The sequence below is a fragment of the Poecilia reticulata genome, chromosome 14, assembly GCF_904066995.2.
Source record: "Poecilia reticulata chromosome 14, P_reticulata-male-v2, whole genome shotgun sequence".
NCBI classification, from domain to species: Eukaryota; Metazoa; Chordata; class Actinopteri; order Cyprinodontiformes; family Poeciliidae; genus Poecilia; species Poecilia reticulata.
The window spans coordinates 18,223,177-18,246,955 of NC_088843.1; the positions used below are offsets into that span (position 1 = coordinate 18,223,177).

General features: G+C 38.9%; 2 long non-coding RNA genes across 4 annotated transcripts; one reads left to right on the forward strand and one right to left on the reverse strand.

Annotated features, from left to right (window-relative positions):
• The first annotated feature begins 375 nt into the window (after nt 1-375).
• On the forward strand, nt 376-18,718 carry LOC103476124 (uncharacterized). Of its 3 annotated transcripts, none has more exons than XR_014090908.1 (5): nt 376-571; nt 9,197-9,300; nt 10,395-10,798; nt 11,004-11,539; nt 12,236-18,718. It is a non-coding gene; the product is annotated as an uncharacterized LOC103476124 (long non-coding RNA). The 3 variants fall into 3 exon arrangements; XR_014090906.1 differs by having other exon boundaries at nt 11,004-11,110; XR_014090907.1 differs by having other exon boundaries at nt 10,399-10,798; nt 11,004-11,110.
• On the reverse strand, nt 5,577-8,446 carry LOC145554873 (uncharacterized). The gene is made up of 2 exons (XR_014090909.1): nt 7,366-8,446; nt 5,577-6,320 (listed from the first exon to the last, which is right to left on the reverse strand). It is a non-coding gene; the product is annotated as an uncharacterized LOC145554873 (long non-coding RNA).
• Nucleotides 18,719-23,779: the final 5,061 nt, after the last annotated feature.

Consider the following 23,779-nt stretch of genomic DNA (forward strand, 5'->3'; position numbering starts at 1 on the left):
TCTGGGGGAATATCTTGCTTCTGATTGTTGCTATGGAAATGGTCAAATCAGTTCTGCATGACTCAAACTATTAACCAGTGGTGGGAAGTAACGAAGTACAAGTACTTTGTTACTGTACTTAAGTACAGTTTTCGTGTATCAGTACTTTACTTAAGTAGATTTAATAATGGGGACTTTCTACTTTTACTCCACTACATTTTACAGTAAGTATCTGTACTTTCTACTTCACTACATTTCTACAAAACTGTCTCGTTACTCGTTACATCCAAGTCGCGTTGCTCTTTTTTTCCGTTAAAATGTGAAGTTCAGGGATTTAAGGTGGCGCCGTAAAATCCAAGCAATAACGTGACTTAGTGTCTGTTGTCAACCATCGGCTCCACCTTTACTCTCACGCGGAGCTCCAGACATGCGCAGTGGTTTCCTCTGAGCGGGAGAAGATGTCTGTTTAATCGATAATGGCTGCATAAATCATAATATATGGCGACATGTAAAATCACCAGCGCTTCGCTTTCACAGACGGTAGGACGTCGTCCAACTTTTAGCGTCACTTGGAAGGAAAGCTTAAAGAAAGGTAAGATCTGTGGAAGTGATGCTAGCTAAGCTAGCTGTATAGAGACACATGTTGCATCTGCGATGAAAAAAAGTTGTCACTCATGCGCTGAATTATTGTGTGGAGGTGTTGACTGAGGTGTTGCTTAGGACAACGCTGTGACCAAAGTCTGCAATATAGTGATATAACATTCACGAACGATCCGATTCATCTGGACGGATCTTTACTAAGTCCTAAGGACTGAAGCCTCACTTAGAGCCGTTCTTTGTTCTTGTGTACACTGCGGTAGCTATATATATATACACACACACACATTTATTTAATCGTTGAATAAGTAAAAGTTGAATGTATGAATGCAGAGCATGCTCATTGCTCATTGATTGATTTCGTCTCCTGTCATGGTGGCAAGCATCGCAGTGGGAGGGAGGATGAAAACAGTCACGGTGCTCCTTCTGCTTGGTTACTTGTTGCGCCGTTGGACAGTGTTCATAGTTGAACGTTATTTACCGTTAATTGCGATGTTTCAGTTGTGGTTTCTGACATGGGCAATATGGGCAACCGCCCAGGGCGTTATTTTTCTAGGATAGCAGGAGACCTCTTCGGATTGTAGCACAGCGATGAAAGCAAAACAGAATGAAGTGAGTTTTAATTGATACTGGCGAAATTCATTTCAGCTCTTAAGTATTGAATATCTAGGTGTTTTTATGGGAATGTGGATCTTTCAGATCAATCTGAAAACCAATTTTGATAGGTAAACTTAATGTTATTGTGTCATTTAGCGCAGGGCGCTGGTCTTGGGTTCGGTGGTCTTGACTACAACTCTGCTACATGGCTCCTTGGTTGCATATCCTCCACCCCGCCCACACCTTCTTTACATCCCCTTTCAGTTAGATTTCTTTCTAAATAAATGTGACTAATGAAGTTCATGCTATGTTAGGACAGGAGACAAAATGTTTCCATCCCTGAAATTATGATTCATAGAATCACATATCTAAGTCTAAACTGTTACAGAGAATAAACACAATAAGAACATGTTTAATCTGTGGTAGTGTTCATTAAAATGGCACATTTCTGATCTATTAAAATTAAATACGATCGGCACACTTAATGATATTAGCGATTAAGTGATGCATTCAGCGAGTACTTTTACTTTTAATACATAAGTATTTTTAAAAGCCAGTACTTTTTTACTTTTACTTAAGTAAAATGTTAATGTGGTACTTTGACTTTTACTTGAGTACATTTTTGACTGTGTATTTGTACTAAGTACATTTTTTGAGTACTTTCTCCACCACTGGTTTTTACTTCTACCGTTTGGCTTAGTTTTTGTTAATAAAACTGTAATATGTCATGTGGTCTTGATCATCTGTTTTTTCCACCACTATATTTGACTGAATGCATGATTTTATTTTATTTTATTTTTTTGACATTTTGTGTTTATTTGGTTTTCGTCTTGAAAGTCTCCTAAAGATGCCACTTTTTTTTTTTTTACAGGAACTGTTCCTTTAACCTATGAAGTAAAGTTAACACCTCTACAGTTTTCTGTGAAAATAAGGAGGTCAAGCATGTCAAATGGTTTCAGTGAGAGACTTTATATAAAAAACTGATTGTTTCTTTTGTGTGTCAAACGTGCATCTTGGTGTGCTACCAAGAAGTTGAGCAACTTGTTTTAGTTGAGGTTTTGTTTTCTCGCAAATTTACCGAGACGGCACGGAGAAGAGACAGTTTTTATTGTTGATCTACATGAATCAGGTTCCCTGTCTTATTTCAGTTTTTAAACTGAGCCTTTGGGCCGAGGATAAGACAAAACGAACAAATAGAATTACACTGTCTTGAGTTAAACCAGAGGAAAACCGCATGAATGAAATACGGTGTTGACAGAATACAGGTCATTATTGATCACTGAACTGTTGGAATTCACTTACATCACTGTCAGCGTTCCGGTTTTTAATTCAAGGAACTGTTCAAGAGAAAGATGAAGAATTCACATCCACGATTTGGGCAGAAGATGTAATCCATTACCCTTCCTAGGACGTTGAGAGTTCAGAACGGTGAATAAATCTTCCATGGTGTTGTAGAGCTTTTAAATCATTTAAAGTGACCTCTGAGATGAAAAATTCCAGGATTTAGATAAAAGACTGTCAAGATTTATTCAGTAGAGAGGATTAGGTCGAAGCCTTCTGAATACCTTTTCCTCTTCCACACACCAAAACAAATACCGTCATGCATAAACCAACCGATGCATATTTTATGTAAGCCAGGAGGAAAGTATTCCCCCCTGGGAGAAAGAGAAATCATTTTTAAAGCTACAATCAAGAAAAAATATATATATATGTTGACTTTTTTTTACATTCTGAGCAATAAACTAACCATGCAATATTTTATTTAATCAAATAAAGTAGATCGATTATTTTGTACGAAATGGATTTGTAAATCATAGTAGATGATCAGTCTAGCCTAAAAGTCTAGATTCTTTTAGGTCAGACTGATAAAAAAAACAAAAAAACATTTAGTACAGTCTCACCAATGATTTGGGTCACTCTTTCTTTGAAAATGAGTGACCCAGGTTTAATAAATTAGCTCAAGTTTAATAAATGAGTTTGACTTTTGTGACCAAAATGTTGTTTTTGACTAAAACACACTGGACAGATGTGTATGGAGAGCCATTTCAGCCAAAATTAAATAAATAAATAAATGGGTGAAATAAATAAAAAATGAGTAAAATAAATCAAAAAATGAAGAAAATGAGTGAAATAAATAAATAATTTGTTAAATAAATAATTTAGCTTTTTCATTAACCCATTTTTTCATTTATTTATTTTTCATATTATCAATTTCCCTTTTTTCATTAATCTATTTTTCATTTACCCACTTTTCATTAATCTATTTTTCATTTAACCATTTTTTAATTTAGCTTTTTCATTAACCCCATTTTTCATTTCTTTATTTTTCACATTATCAATTTCCCAATTTCTCTTTTTCATTTATCTATTTTTTATTTATCCCTTTATCCATTTACCCATTTTTCATTAATTTATTTTTCAATTAACCACTTTTCAATTTCCCTTTTTTATTAACCCAATTTTTTCATTTATTTATTTTTCCGATTATCAATTTCTCTATTTCTCTTTTTCATTAATCTATTTTTCATTAATCTATTTTTCATTTGTCCATTTTTTCATTTATCCCTTTATCTATTTACCCATTTTTCATTAATCTATTTTTTAATTTAAACATTTTTTGATTTCCTTTTTCCATTAACCCGATTTTCTATTTCCCAGTTTCATTAATCAATTTCTCATATATCCCTTTTTATTTACCCAATTTTCTTTTATCTATTTTTCATTCAACATTTGTTTGAAAAATCTTTACTTTTCCCATTTTCCAATTCCCCTTATTTATTTAGTATTTCCTTATTTTCTTATTTATCACATTCTATTTCCCCGCAAAACTTAGGGAAAAAATAAATGCAAATGAGGAGAGGCACGTCATCAGGCTACAACTTCCCCAATTGGTTGGTTAGCGTCACACCCATACTTTGCTTCAAGAAAGATGGCGACCTACTAACGGGTTATCAATAAGCTGAAGCTCATTAACTTCATTAGAAAATAGTGTTATTACTCCTGACTTTAGTTCTCGTGTGGCCGCTCAGACAGAACGTGTTTCAGTTGGCGGCTCTCATGGACTCAGAGCTTCACCGTCGGGAGTTTTTATAGTTTGAACGAAGCGGCCGCTGAAGTTGGCTTACGATTGAGGGTTCGGGACACCTTCGTAGCTACCAGCTGTGATCCAACTATAAGGAGCAACTTTACTGTACATCGTCAGTGAACTGCAATATCCAGAGGCAGCTCTACGGAGCATCGAGCTGAAAGAATGAGAGTGGAGAGCCTTGGAGATCTGCGTCGGAGGCCATCTTTCAGACATGCACCGCTGCTGTCCGTCCAGGATCCTCCGGTTGCCCAGACGTTGCACGGTAAGCTACTAACGCTGATGTTTGTTTTCCAACTACAGTCATATTTAATCAATAGGGCTCAATTACGGTCGCGGGAGTTTTTGAGTTGATCTCGGCAGTAGGTGACAAACTGAACGTCTCCAGGATGTTGAGACCAGCACGTCCTCTGATCCAATACATCTTATTAAGGATAAAATCAACAAAACGTGTTCAAATTAATGGCCCAACAGGTTGATTAAAGACATTAAAAAGGTAGGAGTGGTTTCGAGTCGATCGCCTTGTTTTACCTTTGTAAACAGACAACCTGAATACAGTGACCTTTAGTGAGGGTTCAGAATGGATAAAAGCTGAACTCCTGCTACAATCTTTGCGTCTCTTGGTTACATCCCTGAGGTGTGCCAAGTGTGGCCCACATGCATATGCACTGTTGAAAATGAGAAGCTGACATTCACAAATGACATTGAAATAAATTCTAGTCCAACTTCTGGTTTGTTGCTATTCCTCTGGATCCTGTTGGAGGAAAAATATCCCAACTTCACAAGATGTGGCTTTAACCTAACTCCTGTCAGTCTGAAGCTTCTCATATTTAGGTCATCAAACCTAAGTTCAGATCTACCATAACTGGTTCCATCGCCACCAGGTCAAAAGTACAGCTTTTTGGCGCAGCACATTCATTAATGTTTCCATCATGTATGTTTTCAGATGCAGACCATCCTGCAGGCCTCTGGTCTCAGTGTTTCCCTTCAGACTCCCAGTGGGCTCACAGCTTCAGGATGACCAGAGACCTTCACCTTTCTGGAGCAGGAACACTCGGCCAAATGCACTGGTGACACATTCATTTAAAAAAATGTGTCTGTTCTTATACCATTGATATGCATGAACCGTCTGTATTTTACTGTATTGAATAAACAAACTGATTATTATGAAATCTGTGTTCCTTCTAATATGTGAAGTTCTAATTTAATCAAATCTCATGTTTTCACGTCCCAGAGACAATAAAATGGATAGTTTGTTTGTGGCTTAAAATAAAGGAAGCGATCTTAATAGAACAAAGCTACAAAAATAGAATACAGATTGAAAGTTTTGGACCCGTTTTATTTTTTGGTTTCATTACACTGAAGATTCTTCAACATGAAGCTAAACAGTGAGTGGAGGACCTTGTATGTACGACAACGTAGAAATGAACAAACATGACATATTGGGTTCTTAATAGCAACCCTAGCAGTTATTTTACACAGCTTGGTTTATTGAATAATGATTGTTCATTTACGGACGCCTTCAATTGGAAATTTGCAATCTGAAGTATCAATGAAATAGTTTAACCAGTCAGTCCTCAGGTCGTCTGCCCTGCATGTTTCAGGCCTCAGTAAATGTCTGATGGATGAGCTAATGCTATCGTTTGTATCAGGGGCTCTGGAACAAACACTTTAAAATGTTAATGTCTTGTATAACAGAGTGATATAGACAAATGTTTTCATCTCACTGTCATTTCCACTCTATAGCTGAAGCTCATCACATTTCTGGATGTTCTGTGTTTCAGTTAAATTGAAGTTAGCAGGTTTTTAATCAGGGCCACAACACCCTGTGTGTGTTGGGTTTAAGAAAAGAGGCTGCTCTGTTTGAGCACCAGCATTCATTTTCCCTCTGATGTTTGGGTGAACTCTTCTCTGTGGAGGTCGGCCGTCTCTCTGGTTCTTCCTGAAGGAGACCCATCAGGAGTTCTGGTGCTGCTCACAGTGCAGACGGTTCTCCTCACTGTTCGTCGTGTCAGCCCTGGTCCCTCTCAGCCAGGATCTCCAGTCATTCTGTTCCTTCACCCTTGAATAAACATAACAGAATATGTTCTGGGTGTTATGATTCATTTGTTAATTGAAACAATGTTTAGTATCAAAATAAGATTAATTTATTTCCTTAACAGTTCCTTCTCCTGTTCCCTCAGAACGGCAGAGTTTAGGAGTGACTAATTACATTTACTTAAATATAGTTGAGTAACTTTTTGAAACTCAAATGAACTTTTAGAAATACTCTTACTATGCTGAACTTTTTACTTTTACTCAAGTCATTTTATTATGAAGCATCACTATTATTTAAACTAATTTTTCATTTTGTCTTTAAAATACCAAAATTTCCACTGAACTTAATATTTTGGGCCTTCTAATTGTGTATTTTTTTTAGATATGAAATAATTGATAACTTGATCAGTTACTCAGTACTGATCAACTTTTTACCAAATGCTTCTTTACTCTTGTTTAATTTCTTATTCAGCTACGATTTACTTTGAGTAAAAACATGTTGAAGTGCTGCTGTTATTCCTGGAGGATAAATTGTGGGTCCTCTGTCCACCTCTAAGGAACAGTAACCACATGTTGAGGCACATGTTGACCAAAAACAGGCAAACTAAGGTGGTCAAGTTATACATACAAAGAAATACTTAAATTAATAGTCATATTTACTTTATATGCATGTGGGCCACACTTGGCACACCTCAGGGATGTAACCAAGAGAGGCAAAGATTGTAGCAGGAGTTCAGCTTTTATCCACTCTCCATTCTGTACCCTCACTAAAGGTCACTGTATTCCGGTTGTCTGTTTACAAAGGTAAAACAAGGCGATCGACTCGAAACCACTCCTACCTTTTTACTGTCTTTAATCAACCTGTTGGGCCATTAATTTGAACACGTTTTGTTGATTTTATCCTTAATAAGATGTATTGGATCAGAGGACGTGCTGGTCTCAACATCCTGGAGGCGTTCAGCTTGTCACCTGCTGCCGAGATCAACTCAAAAACTCCCGCGATCGTAATTGAGCCCTATTGATTAAATATGACTGTAGTTGGAAAACAAACATCAGCGTTAGTAGCTTACCGTGTAACGTCTGGGCAACCGGAGGATCCTGGACGGACAGCAGCGGTGCATGTCTGAAAGATGGCCTCCGACGCAGATCTCCAAGGCTCTCCACTCTCATTCTTTCAGCCCGATGCTCCGTAGAGCTGCCTCTGGATATTGCAGTTCACTTACGATGTACAGTAAAGTTGCTCCTTATAGTTGGATCACAGCTGGTAGCTACGAAGGTGTCCCGAACCTTCAATCGTAAGCCAACTTCAGCGGCCGCTTCGTCCAAACTATAAAAACTCCCGACGGTGAAACTCTGAGTCCATGAGAGCCGCCAACTGAAACACGTTCTGTCTGAGCGGCCACACGAGAACTAAAGTCAGGAGTAATAACACGATTTTCTAATGAAGTTAATGAGCTTCAGCTTATTGATAACCCGTTAGTAGGTCGCCATCTTTCTTGAAGCAAAGTATGGGTGTGACGCTAACCAACCAATTGGGGAAGTTGTAGCCTGATGACGTGCCTCTCCTCATTTGCATTTATTTTTTCCCTAAGTTTTGCGGGGAAATAGAATGTGATAAATAAGAAAATAAGGAAATACTAAATAAATAAGGGGAATTGGAAAATGGGAAAAGTAAAGATTTTTCAAACAAATGTTGAATGAAAAATAGATAAAAGAAAATTGGGTAAATAAAAAAGGGATATATGAGAAATTGATTAATGAAACTGGGAAATAGAAAATCGGGTTAATGGAAAAAGGAAATCAAAAAATGTTTAAATTAAAAAATAGATTAATGAAAAATGGGTAAATAGATAAAGGGATAAATGAAAAAATGGACAAATGAAAAATAGATTAATGAAAAATAGATTAATGAAAAAGAGAAATAGAGAAATTGATAATCGGAAAAATAAATAAATGAAAAAATTGGGTTAATAAAAAAGGGAAATTGAAAAGTGGTTAATTGAAAAATAAATTAATGAAAAATGGGTAAATGGATAAAGGGATAAATAAAAAATAGATAAATGAAAAAGAGAAATTGGGAAATTGATAATGTGAAAAATAAAGAAATGAAAAATGGGGTTAATGAAAAAGCTAAATTAAAAAATGGTTAAATGAAAAATGGTGTATTGAAAAGAGGGTAAATGAAAAATAGATTAATGAAAAAAGGGAAATTGATAATATGAAAAATAAATAAATGAAAAAATGGGTTAATGAAAAAGCTAAATTATTTATTTAACAAATTATTTATTTATTTCACTCATTTTCTTCATTTTTTGATTTATTTTACTCATTTTTTATTTATTTCACCCATTTATTTATTTATTTAATTTTGGCTGAAATGGCTCTCCATAGATGTGGGTCTATCTACTAGAAAATTAAAGACAAAGTAAAAACTAGGACGACTTTAAATTAGCAATATTTTTTCCTAACTAAAAATAAAAAGCCTGAATTTGCATAAACCACCTGAGCTTTTAATTGGGGGCCGTCTTACAGGCGTGGACACGCTATTAGCTGGTGTTTGCGAAGCAGCCAATCCAGGAGCGGTATGTGTTTTCCTTGCTGCTGATTGGTTGTACACTCAATAGCATAGATGAGGGAGACTATTAGATTCTTTAACAGTTCTAAGATGGTTTTTACTGTGTGTGTGTGTGTAGTAAGGTCTCATGTTAGGTGTTCATAAACGTCTTTAGGTCTTGAGTATTTATGGGTGCTTGTAGTCCCGAGCCCCCATGACCACAGAGAGTCAACTGTTTCTGTCTATAGGAAAGATAAACGTGTTTCTCCTGCTCTTACTTTTGGCTGTTTGGGTTCATTAGTGTGAATTTACTTTGCATTTATGTTACCTTGTGCCTCCGCCATCAGGAGTATTCATGCTACAATTTGAGAACCTTGGATATAAACGGAACCAAAGACAACAGAACAAAGTGACACGACGCCAATGACGCGAACCCAAAAGGCAACGACAGGTACATTGTTCGCCAACCAAAACTCTGTGACTCTTGACAAAGTGTTAGGAACCCCTTTAATAAAAACCGGTCGGGACCCCGCAGTTAAACATGCTAATGGGCAACAGCAGCTCATATCGAGTACATTTGTTTTCACAGGGAAGGGTTTATTGCCAAACCCGAAAAGTGAAGGTCAACACCTCTAGGTGAGCCACTTTGTCACCTATATGGGTTTTATTCCCATAGCAACCATAAACACAAATTGCGCACAAGCCGCAGCGTCCTCTTTACTGCGTCCTTCATGGAGCTCAAATCAGAAAGACATAAGACCACATTTCAGCTTCAGATCAAAAATGTCCCAGATTAGAAAGTAGATACAGTTCGCATAAATTTGCATAAGTCACCTGAGCTTTTAATTGGGGGCCGTCTTACAGGTGTGGACACGCTATTCACAAGGTAAGATTAACTGTCATATACTTTATAAATAAGTACGATTAATAAGATGCAATAAAATACTGCATTCTGGAGAAGATATGCATCTAAGCATTAGTACCGTTGGGGAAATTGCCTCACCATTATGTAGCCTATTTTGTATGAAAAAAGCTTGTTAGCATCTAGTTTGCCCCCATATCCATACCAAAGGTTTTTCATAGTACATTAATAATGAAAAACACATGGCTGCTGTCGCTAAGAATTAACGAGGTACCTGTATTTTTTTTTTTTTCAAAGAAGATCTTGAAGAAGATCTTGGTGTTCTTTTTAATTCCCTTGGCAATTTTGGTCTCTTACACACCACAGATCTTTGAATCCTTGTGGCAATTAAACACATATGAGGTTCATTGTCTCCCGGTGAGACCCGTTGCAGCCATCCAAAAGCAAAGAGGGAATGAAAAGTGTGTCTGTAAAAGACAACTGCTTGATGTCTAAGTAGCAGGGCAGAGATTCATGGGGGAGGGCTCCGGGCCAAGCGCTCTTGGCAAAGAGAAAAAAGTCCACCTTGCTGGTCAGGCAATCCAGCTTGTAGATTTACAAAAGCTGCCTGGCTGCATCACAAAAGAGGCGCTTGGATTATAATTCTTTTTTCTCTCTTTTTCTTTTTTTTTTTTTTTACAAAGAAAGAATGTCCCATTGGCTTCCCTATTGGCGTGGATTTCTCCTGGACGCGGTGGAGGATTCGGCCCAGATAAATCCTGCTGAATCTGTCTTCGACTCACCGTTAAACTTTCTCCCTCGCAGCCTCCACATCCGCACCACAATATGAGCTCCATGTTCCCAGCAGCATGTTCCTGCCGGTGCACTTCCACACCGTCAGAGCCGGTTTCAAGCTTTCAACGTAGTGGTCACAGTTCCTGCAAAAGCACTCGAGTTGTTTTCAAGCGATTCGTTCGGCTCTTCCTCTCCGAGGCGCTGGAAGCCCGGGTTGGACCTTTAGGTCAGTCACTATGCTGGAGAGTTCAGGAAGCCACTGGGGAACGTTAAAATCAAGTGGTGATGAAAGTCTACTTACAGGATTATCCAGGTACAGGAGATTTATAGAATATGTGTCGTTTAGCCTGCTAAAGAACCTCCTGTTCTCGATATTTCTAGATGTCTTGACTAGTTTGTTCATTTTTATTTAATTACGGCCCAATTCCGAATCGAGTGGGGTTTTAGTTTGTTCTTTTGTGCTTTTTATGGCGTTTGTTCCCAATGCTTGGTTTGGTTATCAGATTCTTTCTCGACAGATTTCATAGCCTAAGATCTGCGGCTGCAACTTTGTTTCAGCGGTTCTGCGACTGGAGCCTGCAGAACCGCAGTTTGACCTTCCACAACCACCGAGGACAATCGGCAGGTCTCTACACACTCCAAAATCCTCCATTTGTTGCTTGTTAGGTTAAACAAAGCACATTGCAATGTATCATCATGACCTTCTGTTTAATACTTTAAGTGTAAAAAAGTGAGAACAAAAACAAATAATTTGCAAACGAAGTAATATTTATTCTAAATTCAGGCGAGCCACTGAGCTATTTCCATATTTCAAATATATTTGTACTAATATATTTCAAAACAGGAAAATGAGGTAAGATTGATTTTAAATGATTTTACAATAAAGATGGTCATAGTGTGTTGTGCCAAACAAACAAGGATGGAAACCAAACTTGTCATTTTATTGTAAACCTTTTGATGAGGGAAACAGATGGAGATGGACAGCAGCTGTCAGTCGGAAGGACTGGCAGCCCTGGGTGTATTTGTGAACTTGCTGGTGAACACTTTTCAGAAGGTAAGATTAGCTTTCATATACTTTATAAATAAGTACGATTAATAAGATGCAATAGAATACTGCATTCTGGAGAAGATATGCATTAGTACCCTTGGGGAAATTGCCTCGCCATCATGTAGCCTATTTTGTATGAAAATAGCTTGTCAGCATCTAGACATTGGTTTGCTCTAAGTCTGCTCTGGTGTATGTCATTTATGACACGGTGGAATAAATTTCGTGGCGTGAATTCAGGCAAAGTCGACGGTTTGATCAAATCAACAAACACGTCAGGAGGTTGGTTTCTGAGCTAGCTATCTCCATCACCACTGTATCTCCATCACCACTGTATCTCCATCACCACTGTATCTCCATCACCACTGTATCTCCATCACCACTGCCGCCGCCGCTGCTGTCTATAAGCCTCGACTAGGTGTCACTGTATTAAATAGGGGATCGTGATGCGTTGCAATGTGCGTTCTTTACAAACATTCCTCTGCTTTAGGCACATAGGTTAGCAGGGATACGACTGTGGGTGTGGGGAACTTTAACGTCTTTCCCGGTGCCCACAGGTGTTTGTCTTGTTGTCAGACTTACTGAAAAGTCTTCCACTGTAGCAGTAGTTGTTATTGATGATGAAATTGGACTCTATATCCCCTCCTTGTTCTAAAATCCCCATATTTCCTTTTTTGCTTTCTCGCTTTTCTCCGGATCATCCAGGTGGCGAAGGGATTGCATGAACAGTAACGATTGAAATCCTCACTCTGTCCGACAGACAGGAGCATGCTGCTAATCACCGCTGGTCAGGCCGCATTATCCTCAGCCTCTCTGTGGCCCGTTACTTAACTCCCCTGGCATTTTCCTTTTCTTCCCATGTGTCACAGCTGAGGTGGATACAGTCTGCTTACTTCCCCCCCCCTAAAAATTTAGCTTAACATTTAATGAATACATAAACTCTTAGCTGGAATTCTATAAATATGTCACTTACTTTGCCATTGCCTGTTCATTTCAAAACACGTAGAGACGGGGAAACTCGTTACACATTGCATTCCGGATGAATTACTTGGCTCCGAGTGAAATTCTTCACAATAAATCTCAAGGTGGATTTGCAGATAATAAAACTCTGTGTTATGTTTTATGGCTGAACAAGTAACTGTTTTGTGCATAAAGGGGAAAATTCATTATGTTAGTGCATGCGCTTGATTTTTTTCACTAACGCAGCAATCAATCTCTGTAATATTTGCGATATTTGACGACTCTATCCGTTACACTTAAAGAGACGTTTCTTAATTTTTTCCTTTTAGATGAACCAGATGTCCAAACAGTTCCCATCATGTGTGGAAAACTGCAGAGTGAAAAGATGAGACAATAGGACTCACTGCGAGACTCCTACATGATCTTTCAGTGAGTCCTAGAGTTTGGATTTCGGCTCTGCATAATTTACTGCTTGATGAGAAACACAGATTTGTAGGGGGTCAATGAAAAAGCCCGTATGACTCACTTTAAAAACAAATCAAAAAGAAGCTATCTAGCAAACCTTATTATGAAATCTCCAAGTACTCGTTTTTACTCCTTATTCCAGACAAAACGCCCAGCAAGTCATTAAAAACCAACCAGAATAGATCTTGGACTTCTTCTCCACATCATGCATGACAGACACCTGCTGGCCTGAGATCCTGATGTTTTATTGTCATGTTGGCAGCACTTGGGTCCAGAGTCCAGCAGAAGTTGTAGCTCATCTGAGGTGCGTGGCCCAGTTGTACCAGCCTGGCTTGGTCATCGGGACGTTTGAAGGTCGAAGTAAGGATGCACCGGCCAGCTGATAAGTCAGTCCCAATTTCCTTAATTTTGGGAGATTGATGATCACGTGAAGCCGATCTTATCCACTTATCTCATCTGCCTCTGCAAAGGTTTAAAAATTAACCTCTGTCTCCCATGAGAGAGGGCTGGACAGACAGACCCACTCAGCAGGTCAGGTCTCTACGTTTGTGGTTAGCGATAGTCGCCCTGCTGTTACTAACTAGACTTTCTTGCTATATTTAGCAACAATTCAGACAAAAAAAAAAATCAGAATCAGCAGATCAAGCTTGTTAAAGATCGATGATCGGCTAGGAAACTGCCATCGGTGCAGCAAGCTCTTCAAAAGTGTTTGTGGTGGCAAAGGGAGCTGGAGTATTCTGTTTTTACTTGAGAAGTGAAAAACAACATTCTGTGATAGAGTCAATTCAATTTAAAGAATTTACCAATAGTAGATGGATATTGGATGATTTTCTTTCCTGGGAAACCACCCCCCAACCTATTCAACTTCTTTACACTTTAATCGTCTTTTTTGAGAGCAGAGCAGAACTGAAGTCAGATTCCTTGCTTGTGCACAACGTTGGCAAACGGAGCAGATTCTGCTTCTGAATGCAGGATTTACAAGAGACACTTTCCTTGGATGGAAAAAAGGTCTGTCCCTGTGTGTGTATTCTCATTTGGTTTTTATCGGGTTTGGCCGTGATTTCATGCTACATACATGAGAAGGAGCAGATCAGACTGATTGTGCGCTCAGATTGGTGGCAGAAACATATCAGTGTGGGAGCAGATTAAAAGTTTGGTCACATGACAAAATAGCCACAGATTGTTTCTTCTTTTTTTTTTTTTTTGGTAGGTTGTGACAGGATAGGATGGTCAAGAAAACAGAAAGGAAGATAAACGTATAACAATTTCTGTTGTATAGAAAAACTTGTTTCCCTCCAAGTTTTCCAAATTTGATCCTGTAATGTTCGGATCGTCACAATATGAACTTTAATAAACGCATCGTTTTTTGGAAAATTTCTTTACCAAAAGACTCGCGTTGCCGCTACTCTTTATCACCAGCAATGCTAACGCAGTGATGGTTTGACTCTGAGCTTAAATATTGTTTTTCCTAAGCAGAACATCGAGTGAGTCTGCCTGACGTGATCACAGACGAGGAACCTTCGATGCGTTTCCAGGCCGTTTAACTGCAGATAGTGACAACAACTCTTTCAGTTTCACCGTCTCTCAGGAATTAGCCAGCACCCCAGGCTGCGTTGTGACTGCTGCTGCTCTCCCTGACTGTGTGAGCGTTCCCAGACGTTCCCGGCTCTTACTCCGTCTCTAGCTCTGTTCTCTCTGCGCGGTCTGATCAAAAGCAGCTCCTTATTTAAGTTTTCAAACCGTTAATATCACAGGAAGAAACAGGCTCATTCTTACTGAAGGCTGCCAGTAGACGAGAGCATGAATACCTCCGTCATTACTCAAAGGTAAATATAAATTTGCAGTCATCAGCCGGCAGTTTTCCTTGGCTTGTGAATCCATGTAAATGCTCCAATGTGTGGTCTTCCACAGGGAGAGCAGAACCTAAGTCAGAGGACAGATTTTATTACAGTCTGAAACTGCTAGTGTTAATAACTTTTATTGGTACAACCTGAACAGGAAAGTGCAGCAGATAGACACGGCACCCGACTCTGGGCCTTTGTAAAGTGAAAAAGGTTTTACACACACATTTCGGTATGTTTTTATAGAATGTTATGTGATCGATTGATACACAGTTTCCCCCAGAAAACATACTAACCCTGATGATAGGGGCACTGGGACAGTCCACCAGCGGCCTAACATGTTTTCAGAAATTCAGAGGTGCATGAGCAGACATTATAATTTGGAAATAATAGTGCGTGAGTCAACTATAGACCTAATCCGTCTTTACTGTCACTCTTACTGGTGTACAAAAACCCTATTTAAAATAAACACACAGTGCTTGGCCTGGTGGGAATTCAAGGAAGCCTGGTGACCCACCAGGCTGATAATACACCGAGGGAAACCTTGAAGTAGTCTGGACTATTTGGCACAGTGCAGTGTGAAAGCAAACTGCACCAGCTGAAATGTTGCAACTTTGGTCCCCTATTGAACCGAGTCTAGCAGGTCACAGCAGCAGCAACGTGACGGCTGAGTGTCAACAAACAGTCACACCAACTCTAATTAGACAAGAAAACAATATATTGGTTTTTGGGGGGGTTTTGTGCTGGAGGTTTCATGGAGAGGAGGGAACGGATCGCCCAAGATGTAGAGCCCCTCACTGACCTTCAATCCCTCACTGACAGACTTAATGGGTTTATTAATGGAGCTGCAGGGCACAGATAGATGGCACTCGCCACCACTTAAAGCATTTGCTCCATATATGTGAACCCATCCAGCAGCCGTTGTCCTCTCGCTCAAAGAAAAAAAAAAAGCTCCACAGTTTCTCCCGCCTTCTCGGCCATCGTCTCCGTGGGTCTCTCTGCGCTGATCAGATATCAGCCTGTAAATCTCAAGTAGTTTTAGCTCATTAAAGGGAAATAGCTCTATTTTCAGAGTATGTGACTTTATACTGTAACCCCAAACCACACGCACAGACACAAAGCCTCCCAATGCTCAGTATGGTTTCACTTATGCCTGTATGTTGTGATGAAGGCCATAAAGCAGTGGGGAAGGCTTATGCACATATTATTTATGATAAAAAGGGCAGTATTCATATAAACCTGTACATATTTCAGAGGAGTACTGGGGATTAAATCCACACACTCTCCTACTGTGGGATTTGACAGTGTTTCTTTTTTTTTTCTTTCCCCCCACTGGGCTTTGGGTGTTATTCTAGAGGGCCTGGTCGTCTCGTTTTTCAGCAGCGGAAAGAAACATGGCTGTCCTCGGTTTTGAAGACCTTTCCAGAAACCCGTTCCAGCGTTTCAGCTCCACCATGGTGTTGACAAACAGCAGTAACCACCCTGACCTTCACCGACCAACTTCCCTTGGAGAGCAACCTAAACAAATGTTATTACTCCAGGCTCTATTAATATTCCGATATAAATAGTGAAAAGGTTGATTTGCATCAGGACTTTGTGAGCTTTTTATGGTGTCGATGGTTCTGCAGCTGTCTGGAACAGTTGGAACGCAGAAACTTTAAAGAGGTTAAATGTCAGATTTCTGGAAACGCATTTGAACAGAGAGGCTAAAAGAGTGAAAATTGCTCATGAAAGCAATTCCAAAAAACCTACGAAGATCACTGTACCACACTGAAACGTGGTGGTGGCTACTTACCATCATTAATCACATTCAAGTAAACAAATTATTGCTTTCACAAAATGAATTTGAAAGTTTTGGAGTGACCCAGAACTAAATTCGATAGAAAGTCTGTGGATTGACCTGAAGAGCGTTGTGTCCTGTTGATACAACTATTACAGCTAGAAATTAATGATCAGGCCTGAAATCTGCTGGATTCATGCCTGAGCCTTCAGAAACTCATAAAGACAATTACAAATTCAGCCTTCTATCACCTGGAGAACATTTCCAGGACTCGAGGACTAATGTCCCAATTAGATCTTGAGAAACTCTTCCATGGGTTTATCTTTAGTCACATTTACAGGTCTGCCTAAAAACAGCTGCAGCTGATTCAGAACTCTGCTGCTTGCGTTCTCACTAAAACCAGGACAACAGAGCACATCACCATAGGTCAGATCTTATCAATATTATCCCATTCGTATCGTTTTAGGCGGCTTTTCCACCAAACTGGTTCAAGTGGTTAACTGCTGCTGGTGTCCATGAAGGACCAGTTCATTGTGTTTCCACCAAAAGTAAACTCTCTCTGCCAACCAAAGTTTGGTTCTGGTGTTAGTTTCCGTTTCGTCGCCAGAGGTTTTCAGTAACAAGATCTGTTGAGTTTCCTGTGAGAATGACCCAACCTTTCAGAGTTATGATCACTCTGTCACTTCATTTTCTGATTTGTTTCGTGATACGGTGCCCATCGTGATAGGAAACATTCATCAAGTTGTGGGTGTATTGTTGGAAGACGCTGCTCTTGGAGGGTGTTTTGATCCAACTCTTTGTTCGTGGCAGAATCAAGATCAAGCCCTCTGGCTCGGATGAGAAACAACCGCACACATGGACTCCATCAGGATGCGTCACTGTTGGACGAACTCAGAACTGATGGTAACTTTCACCTTTCCTCCTCTGGACAAAGAGTTCGCCTGATGGGCTCCACAGTCAGAAGAAACATTCATCAGAGAGAATAGCTTTGATTTTGAGCAATTTTTATGGTCAATTTCTTTTTTTACTGGAACCTCATACATGGAAGCTTTTCCTCCAGTCTTCTACTGTCCATCCATGTCCTTCCTGCAGAATTTCAGTCGATTCTCAATATTTATTTTGGGGTAAACGTGGATAATCTGATGTCATTCTTGTTGCAAGCTTGTTGTCCAAAAGTTTTCATCTCACAGGAAGAGCAGATGCACTGATGCCATCTGCTGCCTTTGACATTTCAAAAATACATGTTCTTAATGGAAGCAACTCTTATCTTTTGATAAGCAGTTTTGGCTCTAATGTGAGGTGTGTTTTTTTTCTTTTCACATCACTTAAGACATGATCCACAACCAGATGTTGATAATGTCTTTTTTACGTGTGAATTTTATTGTGCTTCTTATTTGATGGAAGCACTCTTATTGTGAAACTATTTTTTCAGCACTAGCAGAATAGTGGCAAAGTTCTGTGCACATTTGTGATGGAAATGCAGCAATGCAGAAATGTAGATGAAAATGGGTTTTGCTGTACAATTTTCTAAATTTTTTATAAATTCACAAATTCATCAGTGATTTTTGCACATTAAAATAAAGAAAAGAAGAACAAGTTACGTATCTTAACCCTTTCATGCATGAATTATGATCCTTTGTGTTTTTAAAAAAAATATTTTAGATTTTCTTAAGGCATAAAAAAGTAGGGGAAAAAATTTTACAATTTTTTTATTATTACTTTTGTTTTAGGTGATCAATTGTAATTTTCTCCAAATACAAAGTTATTTGAAAAATACATCAGTAATATTGTTCTTTAGGGGTTATCTGATGTCACAATATTTTTTTGCTTGCCAGAGTCGTCTATAGTAGGAGGAGGGACCGGGTCGGTTGCCATGCTTTTTGTCTGTGGATTTAACAAAAATAATTTCTGCAGCTGATGGCCAGTAGTTGATGGTGTATTTTATGATGCATTGGTGTCCACTTCAGTGGTCTGTGTGCATTTGTAAAATAAAAATCCACAAGAAGCACAAGAAAATGGCTTTTAGATAGATGTCCACTGTGGTGACCATTATGGGGCTAATAAAAAATAAATCTTTTAGCATACTGAATTGATATATTTTCATCATTACAGCACTATTATGAGATTATACTGAACTTTTTAAGATAGAGTAGCCCTAACCGTGATAAAGTATTTTTGAATTGACTATAACTTGTTTTCTTGGCTCCAAAAGTAAACAGAAAAGGCCACAATGTTCCACATGTACCAGTGTTGTTCCATTGATCTGCTTCGTTTGGTTGTTAACCATGAAGACTCGACTTTTTTTTGGTGCATCCATTTGTAAGTTGCTACATTGTTCTGCGGTTGTTGTCTTTAGATATGACCTTGAACATTCCTTCACTGCTGGTCCTTGAAATGGATACCAAGCTTCCTCTTTCTTGATCAGAAAATAAGCCATTAGCATTATTCTCATTACAGGTTCAGCACTGAAATCAGACACAGAATCAAAGACTTTTGTAATGTGGATAATGACAGACAAAATGCTCCTGACGAGGCTTAGAAACACTTTTCTGCTTCTATTATGTTATTCCGCCTGACTGTGGAAAAGCTCCTGATTTTTCTGGCCAATCTTCATGCTGTGGAAATAAGCTTCTTTAACAGATTCTGACATGTTGTTTACTTTATAGACTAAAGGGAAAAATTACCCTTCACTTCAGTTTCCTTCAAGATTTGTATTGTAGTTAAAAAATCAGACAAATTTTCTAAAGGAAAATGTACAATGTTTACGTAAAGAGAGAGAAAAAAACATTAAAAGCACAATTTTACTGGTTGAACAATGACATTGTACTCAATAATTGCATTAAAATTGATATTTACCTTGATAGCACACGAGAGGGAGGTCCGTGTAACCCACTTCCATCTCACTCAAGGCGCCACACAGGTTACAAAAACCAGTTGCTGAGCACTCTGGGAAATAGTTTTTTACCTAAAACCCCTCATTTGCTTACTTATTCTTAGAAATATGACAAGATTAATAAAAATGTAACAACTTACTACAGCAAATGTATCTTACATAAACTCACATTTAAGTTCAAACTCTAAAACTTTCAAGATTTCTTTGACTTTATTATCTAAAACTGACCTTTTTGAGCTTTACGTCATGTTGTAATGTTATTCCCTCATCAAAAACGTACCTGGAGTGTTGCTTTGATTCTTTCATGCATGTTTGAGAAATCCTTTATTTCTCTGGTGGACGTAGCCCCGCCTTTGAGGCGCAGCTCCTCCTCTGAGCTTCCGCCTCATGGATCAGCCCTCCACTGCAACTCTCCCGCTCAGCTCCTTCAGACTAGCCAGCAGTAATTAGCAAACACCTAATGGAACTGCGCATCTGCTGAGCTCTTAATACGAGCTACTTCTCAGTGGAACGCTGGCAAAAACATCGATAAGGGGTCAATAGAGGATGTTGTAGTGATTTACTGGAGGTGGAGTTTCAAAAAGAGCAAGAGTTTTTAAAGAGACAGATACCCATTTTCAAGGCATTAAATTATGAAGTCAAATTGGCAAAGGTAGGTCAGACTCTAACTCTGAGAGCCAATCCAGCCACCTTATGGAGGAAGTTCATCTTAGCCACTTGTACGCAGGGTCTTGTTTATTCACTCATATCCATACTCCATGACCTTAATGTGTGGGTGAGACAAATTGGTAAACCAAACTCTTTGGCTCGGTCCTCTCTTCACCAGAACCGACAGAAGCCCTGGTTGTACCTTTGTTTGCCAGCTATCTCTACAGGAAAATAAGAAACAGGACTGGAGACAAAAGGCAGACGTTTTCTAAATCACCCCATACCGGAGAAAAGCCGCTTTAGTGCCAAGAATGCAGCTCTTGTTTTGAACAGATAAGGAGCAGATTTAAAACACTGGATGTGATTTAGAAATGGACTGAATGTCAACAGCTTCATGCAGAGGCTGTCAGGAAAATGCTGCACCGTGATGAACACTGTAATCATTCCATTTGTTATTCAATAACAAATGGAATGACTGCAGTGTTGTAGCTGTTTAAACATTGTTTTATTGATGTCATAAGGTTCAATTTCATTTTGTCCTTGCAGAGTTGTATAGTTCAGAAAATAGTTTCATTTAACTCGACGTATGCAATCCATAAATGCACATGTGCACTCTGAGGCCAATCAACCTAACATGCATATTGTTGGATGGTGAGAAAGCAGCTGTAGAAAACCCGTGGATGCAAAAGATGAACATGCAAATTCTATGCGGGCAGATCTCAGGCCAGGAACGGAACCCAAGACCCCCATTTCTGCACGACAACTGAACAACTGCACATCGTTTTCAAAATTCACTGAAACCGTCCTGTGTGCAGCATGAATTTAATAAAATGCAGTGCAAAAAAAATTCTAGTCAGGCTAGGTTGGTAAGAGTTTTGCATAAATTGGCATGTTGATGAATAAGATTTAAGTTTACGTTCCTAAACTCAGAACACCAGGACAATGCTGTGTAATTTAAGTTGCATCTTTGTGGAACCTACGACCACAATAGTTTCTAGGTTCATGCATCCATATTCTGCAAAATCTAGACATTACCGTGGGAACGCCCTGGAAAAGCTGGGATTTGCTTTTGTGTTACATGAACCCTCCTTTAATTACATTTGCAGCAGTTTTCCAAAGGCTTCTTGATTTATTTTAGTTAAAGGTAACTGCAGGAAGACCAGAAGAGGAGTTTGTGCCTATGAGGCCGTGCAAAGTGAGGTCTGGCTTTGTCCTGCAGCAAGAACCACAGACCTCCCAGGCAAAGACGTTGCCCTGATGGTAGCATAAACCCGTCCAAAATTCTGATGCACCCACACAGCGTCAATAATACCTCACCACATGAGAACGTCAGCCATGCCCTGGGCTATGAAGCGCTCTCACACCATCACAGTGGCTGGCCGTTGTGCTGTTTGCCGATACCAGCTCTGATGATCATCCTCATTCTTGGCATGTGCAACCCAATAATTTCTCTCGAAAGCGGCAGAAACGGGGAATCTCTGAAGGCCGGGAATCTGCCTTCAAAGATCTGTGAGGTTACGTAGGGTCAAACCGCAGCATCTCAATTGGATCTGAGTCCAGAGTTTGACTAGGCTAGCCAGAAACTTTCGCTTTGTTTTTTTTTTTAGTCATCCTTTGGAACAATTTCCAGATGTGTGTTCATTTGTTTAAACATTCAACTACTGACATGATGATGGGAATATCCATCCATCGTACAGCTCAGGAAAAAGACGGATTCTGTGTTTCAGAGATGAACATGTTTTGATTCAGATTCAGTCCAGAAAAATGAAAAATAGAAAAACTGATTTGTGAAGATGCTGCTGAAGCTGGTAAGACAGTGAATCATATCCTGTACCAACATGGGCTGAAAAGAAGAAGCTATTAATGCAAAAGAAACAAGAAAAAGACCTTCACATGTCCCGTGGTCTGAACTGTTAGGGCATGATGGTTACATTTTGTGCTTGTAGGCACTAAATGTTGTGGGGCTGTTGGAAATATTGAAGCAACATCTAAAGACATCAGCTAGAAAGTTAAAGCTTATGTTGCGCATAGATTGATATTCCAAATGGACGATATATCTGAGGCATGTACTAGCAATGCAGAAGAAGCTGATCCAAGTTCCTTCAGTTCCGTTAGAAGAAACGGGCCAGAATACCAGTAAACTATTGGGAGAAACCAATCCAAAACATTTAATCCAAATTATCAAGTTCAAAAGTAATGCTACCAAATACTACGGAAACGTACGCAAACTCCTGACTTTGAACATATTAGTAAAAAAATCTCTGACTTATTCTTTCTCTCATTTAGAAAACATTTTGGTGATTCTGACCTAAAACAAGAGATTTAACTTCAAAAAAAGGTGCATGTCTTTTTTTTTTTTGGTGTACATAAACTTCTGGTTGCATAAAAGATCAGAGCCATGACTGATTAAACTTAACACCGTAGTATGAACCCGGTCATTTTTGGCACATTTACACAGACAAGTGAAGCTCTTCTCCCTGCTCTCAGACTACAGGCAGACTCGTCAGGTGCCAGTCAGAAGCAACAGGAAACAAAAGTCGAGATAAGCTCTGCTGAGCAATGCCAGGAACCTGATGTAGTTTGTGTGTGACAACAGTTACGATGGATACTATCAGGCATCTTTGTTGTAATATTAACGTCAGCCAAAGAAAACAGTCTGCAGGAAGCAATGCGCAAAACAAAACAGAGGGCCCAGTATGACGGCGAGTAGTAAGGGAAAGAGGGCGGTGCTACAAAGAGAGCAGAGAAAACATGCAACCAAAATCTACCTTTTAGTTACAAATAGCAAAGATGAATGAGGACAATGCTACTTCAGTTTCTGATGTGTTCAGGAGGCAGCCCTTCATACTGAACATGGTGCTCTATAAAGTTATTATACCCAGGGCCAGACTTCCAGGGCAGTAGCCCAGGGCATTAAGATGTTTTGGGGCAGCCCAAAGATTTTTCTTTTTTTAAACAATGGATATTTTGAAAACATTGTACTTTAAATAAAACTCAGAAGCCATTATCAGGGGAGTTGTACTAATTGGGGATTTTTATGGATATAAACCATCTTCAAGTATTTGAAAATAATGAAGTTATAGTAGATTTCTTTGGAAAGTTTTGGTATTAAACCTACCATGCGTCAATTTATACCCTCTGATATAATATATATTACAATATATTATTTTTATGACTTCATTTCATTTATTTATTACTTTATTTCAAGCCATACAAAAGAAAAATGTGTATAGTAGATAAAAAAGGAACAAAGAATACACATATATTTACACAAACATATATTTCAATATACATACAGTAGGAACAAGATATTGCCTCGAGTCATCAAATTCACATTTTATATAAATCATACTGTATTTAGACATAAACGAGAATACATTTAGCTGGGGAAGGAGTGAGAAAAGACCAACATATTTCCTCCCGCTCCTTATTCATACATGTGAAAATTAGGGTTTTATGTGACAAAGTAGCAAAAAAATAGACCGTGATCATTTTAAAAGAAAAGCATTAAACTGGATTAAATCGTTTTTGAATTGTTTTATAAATAAAAATCCGAAAAGCGTGATGTGCATTTTGTATTCAGCCGCATTTTATACTGATCCAACTGAATACAATCCAGTTAAACCAACTAACTTTATAAAGTAAAGGTCAAAGGTGAATGA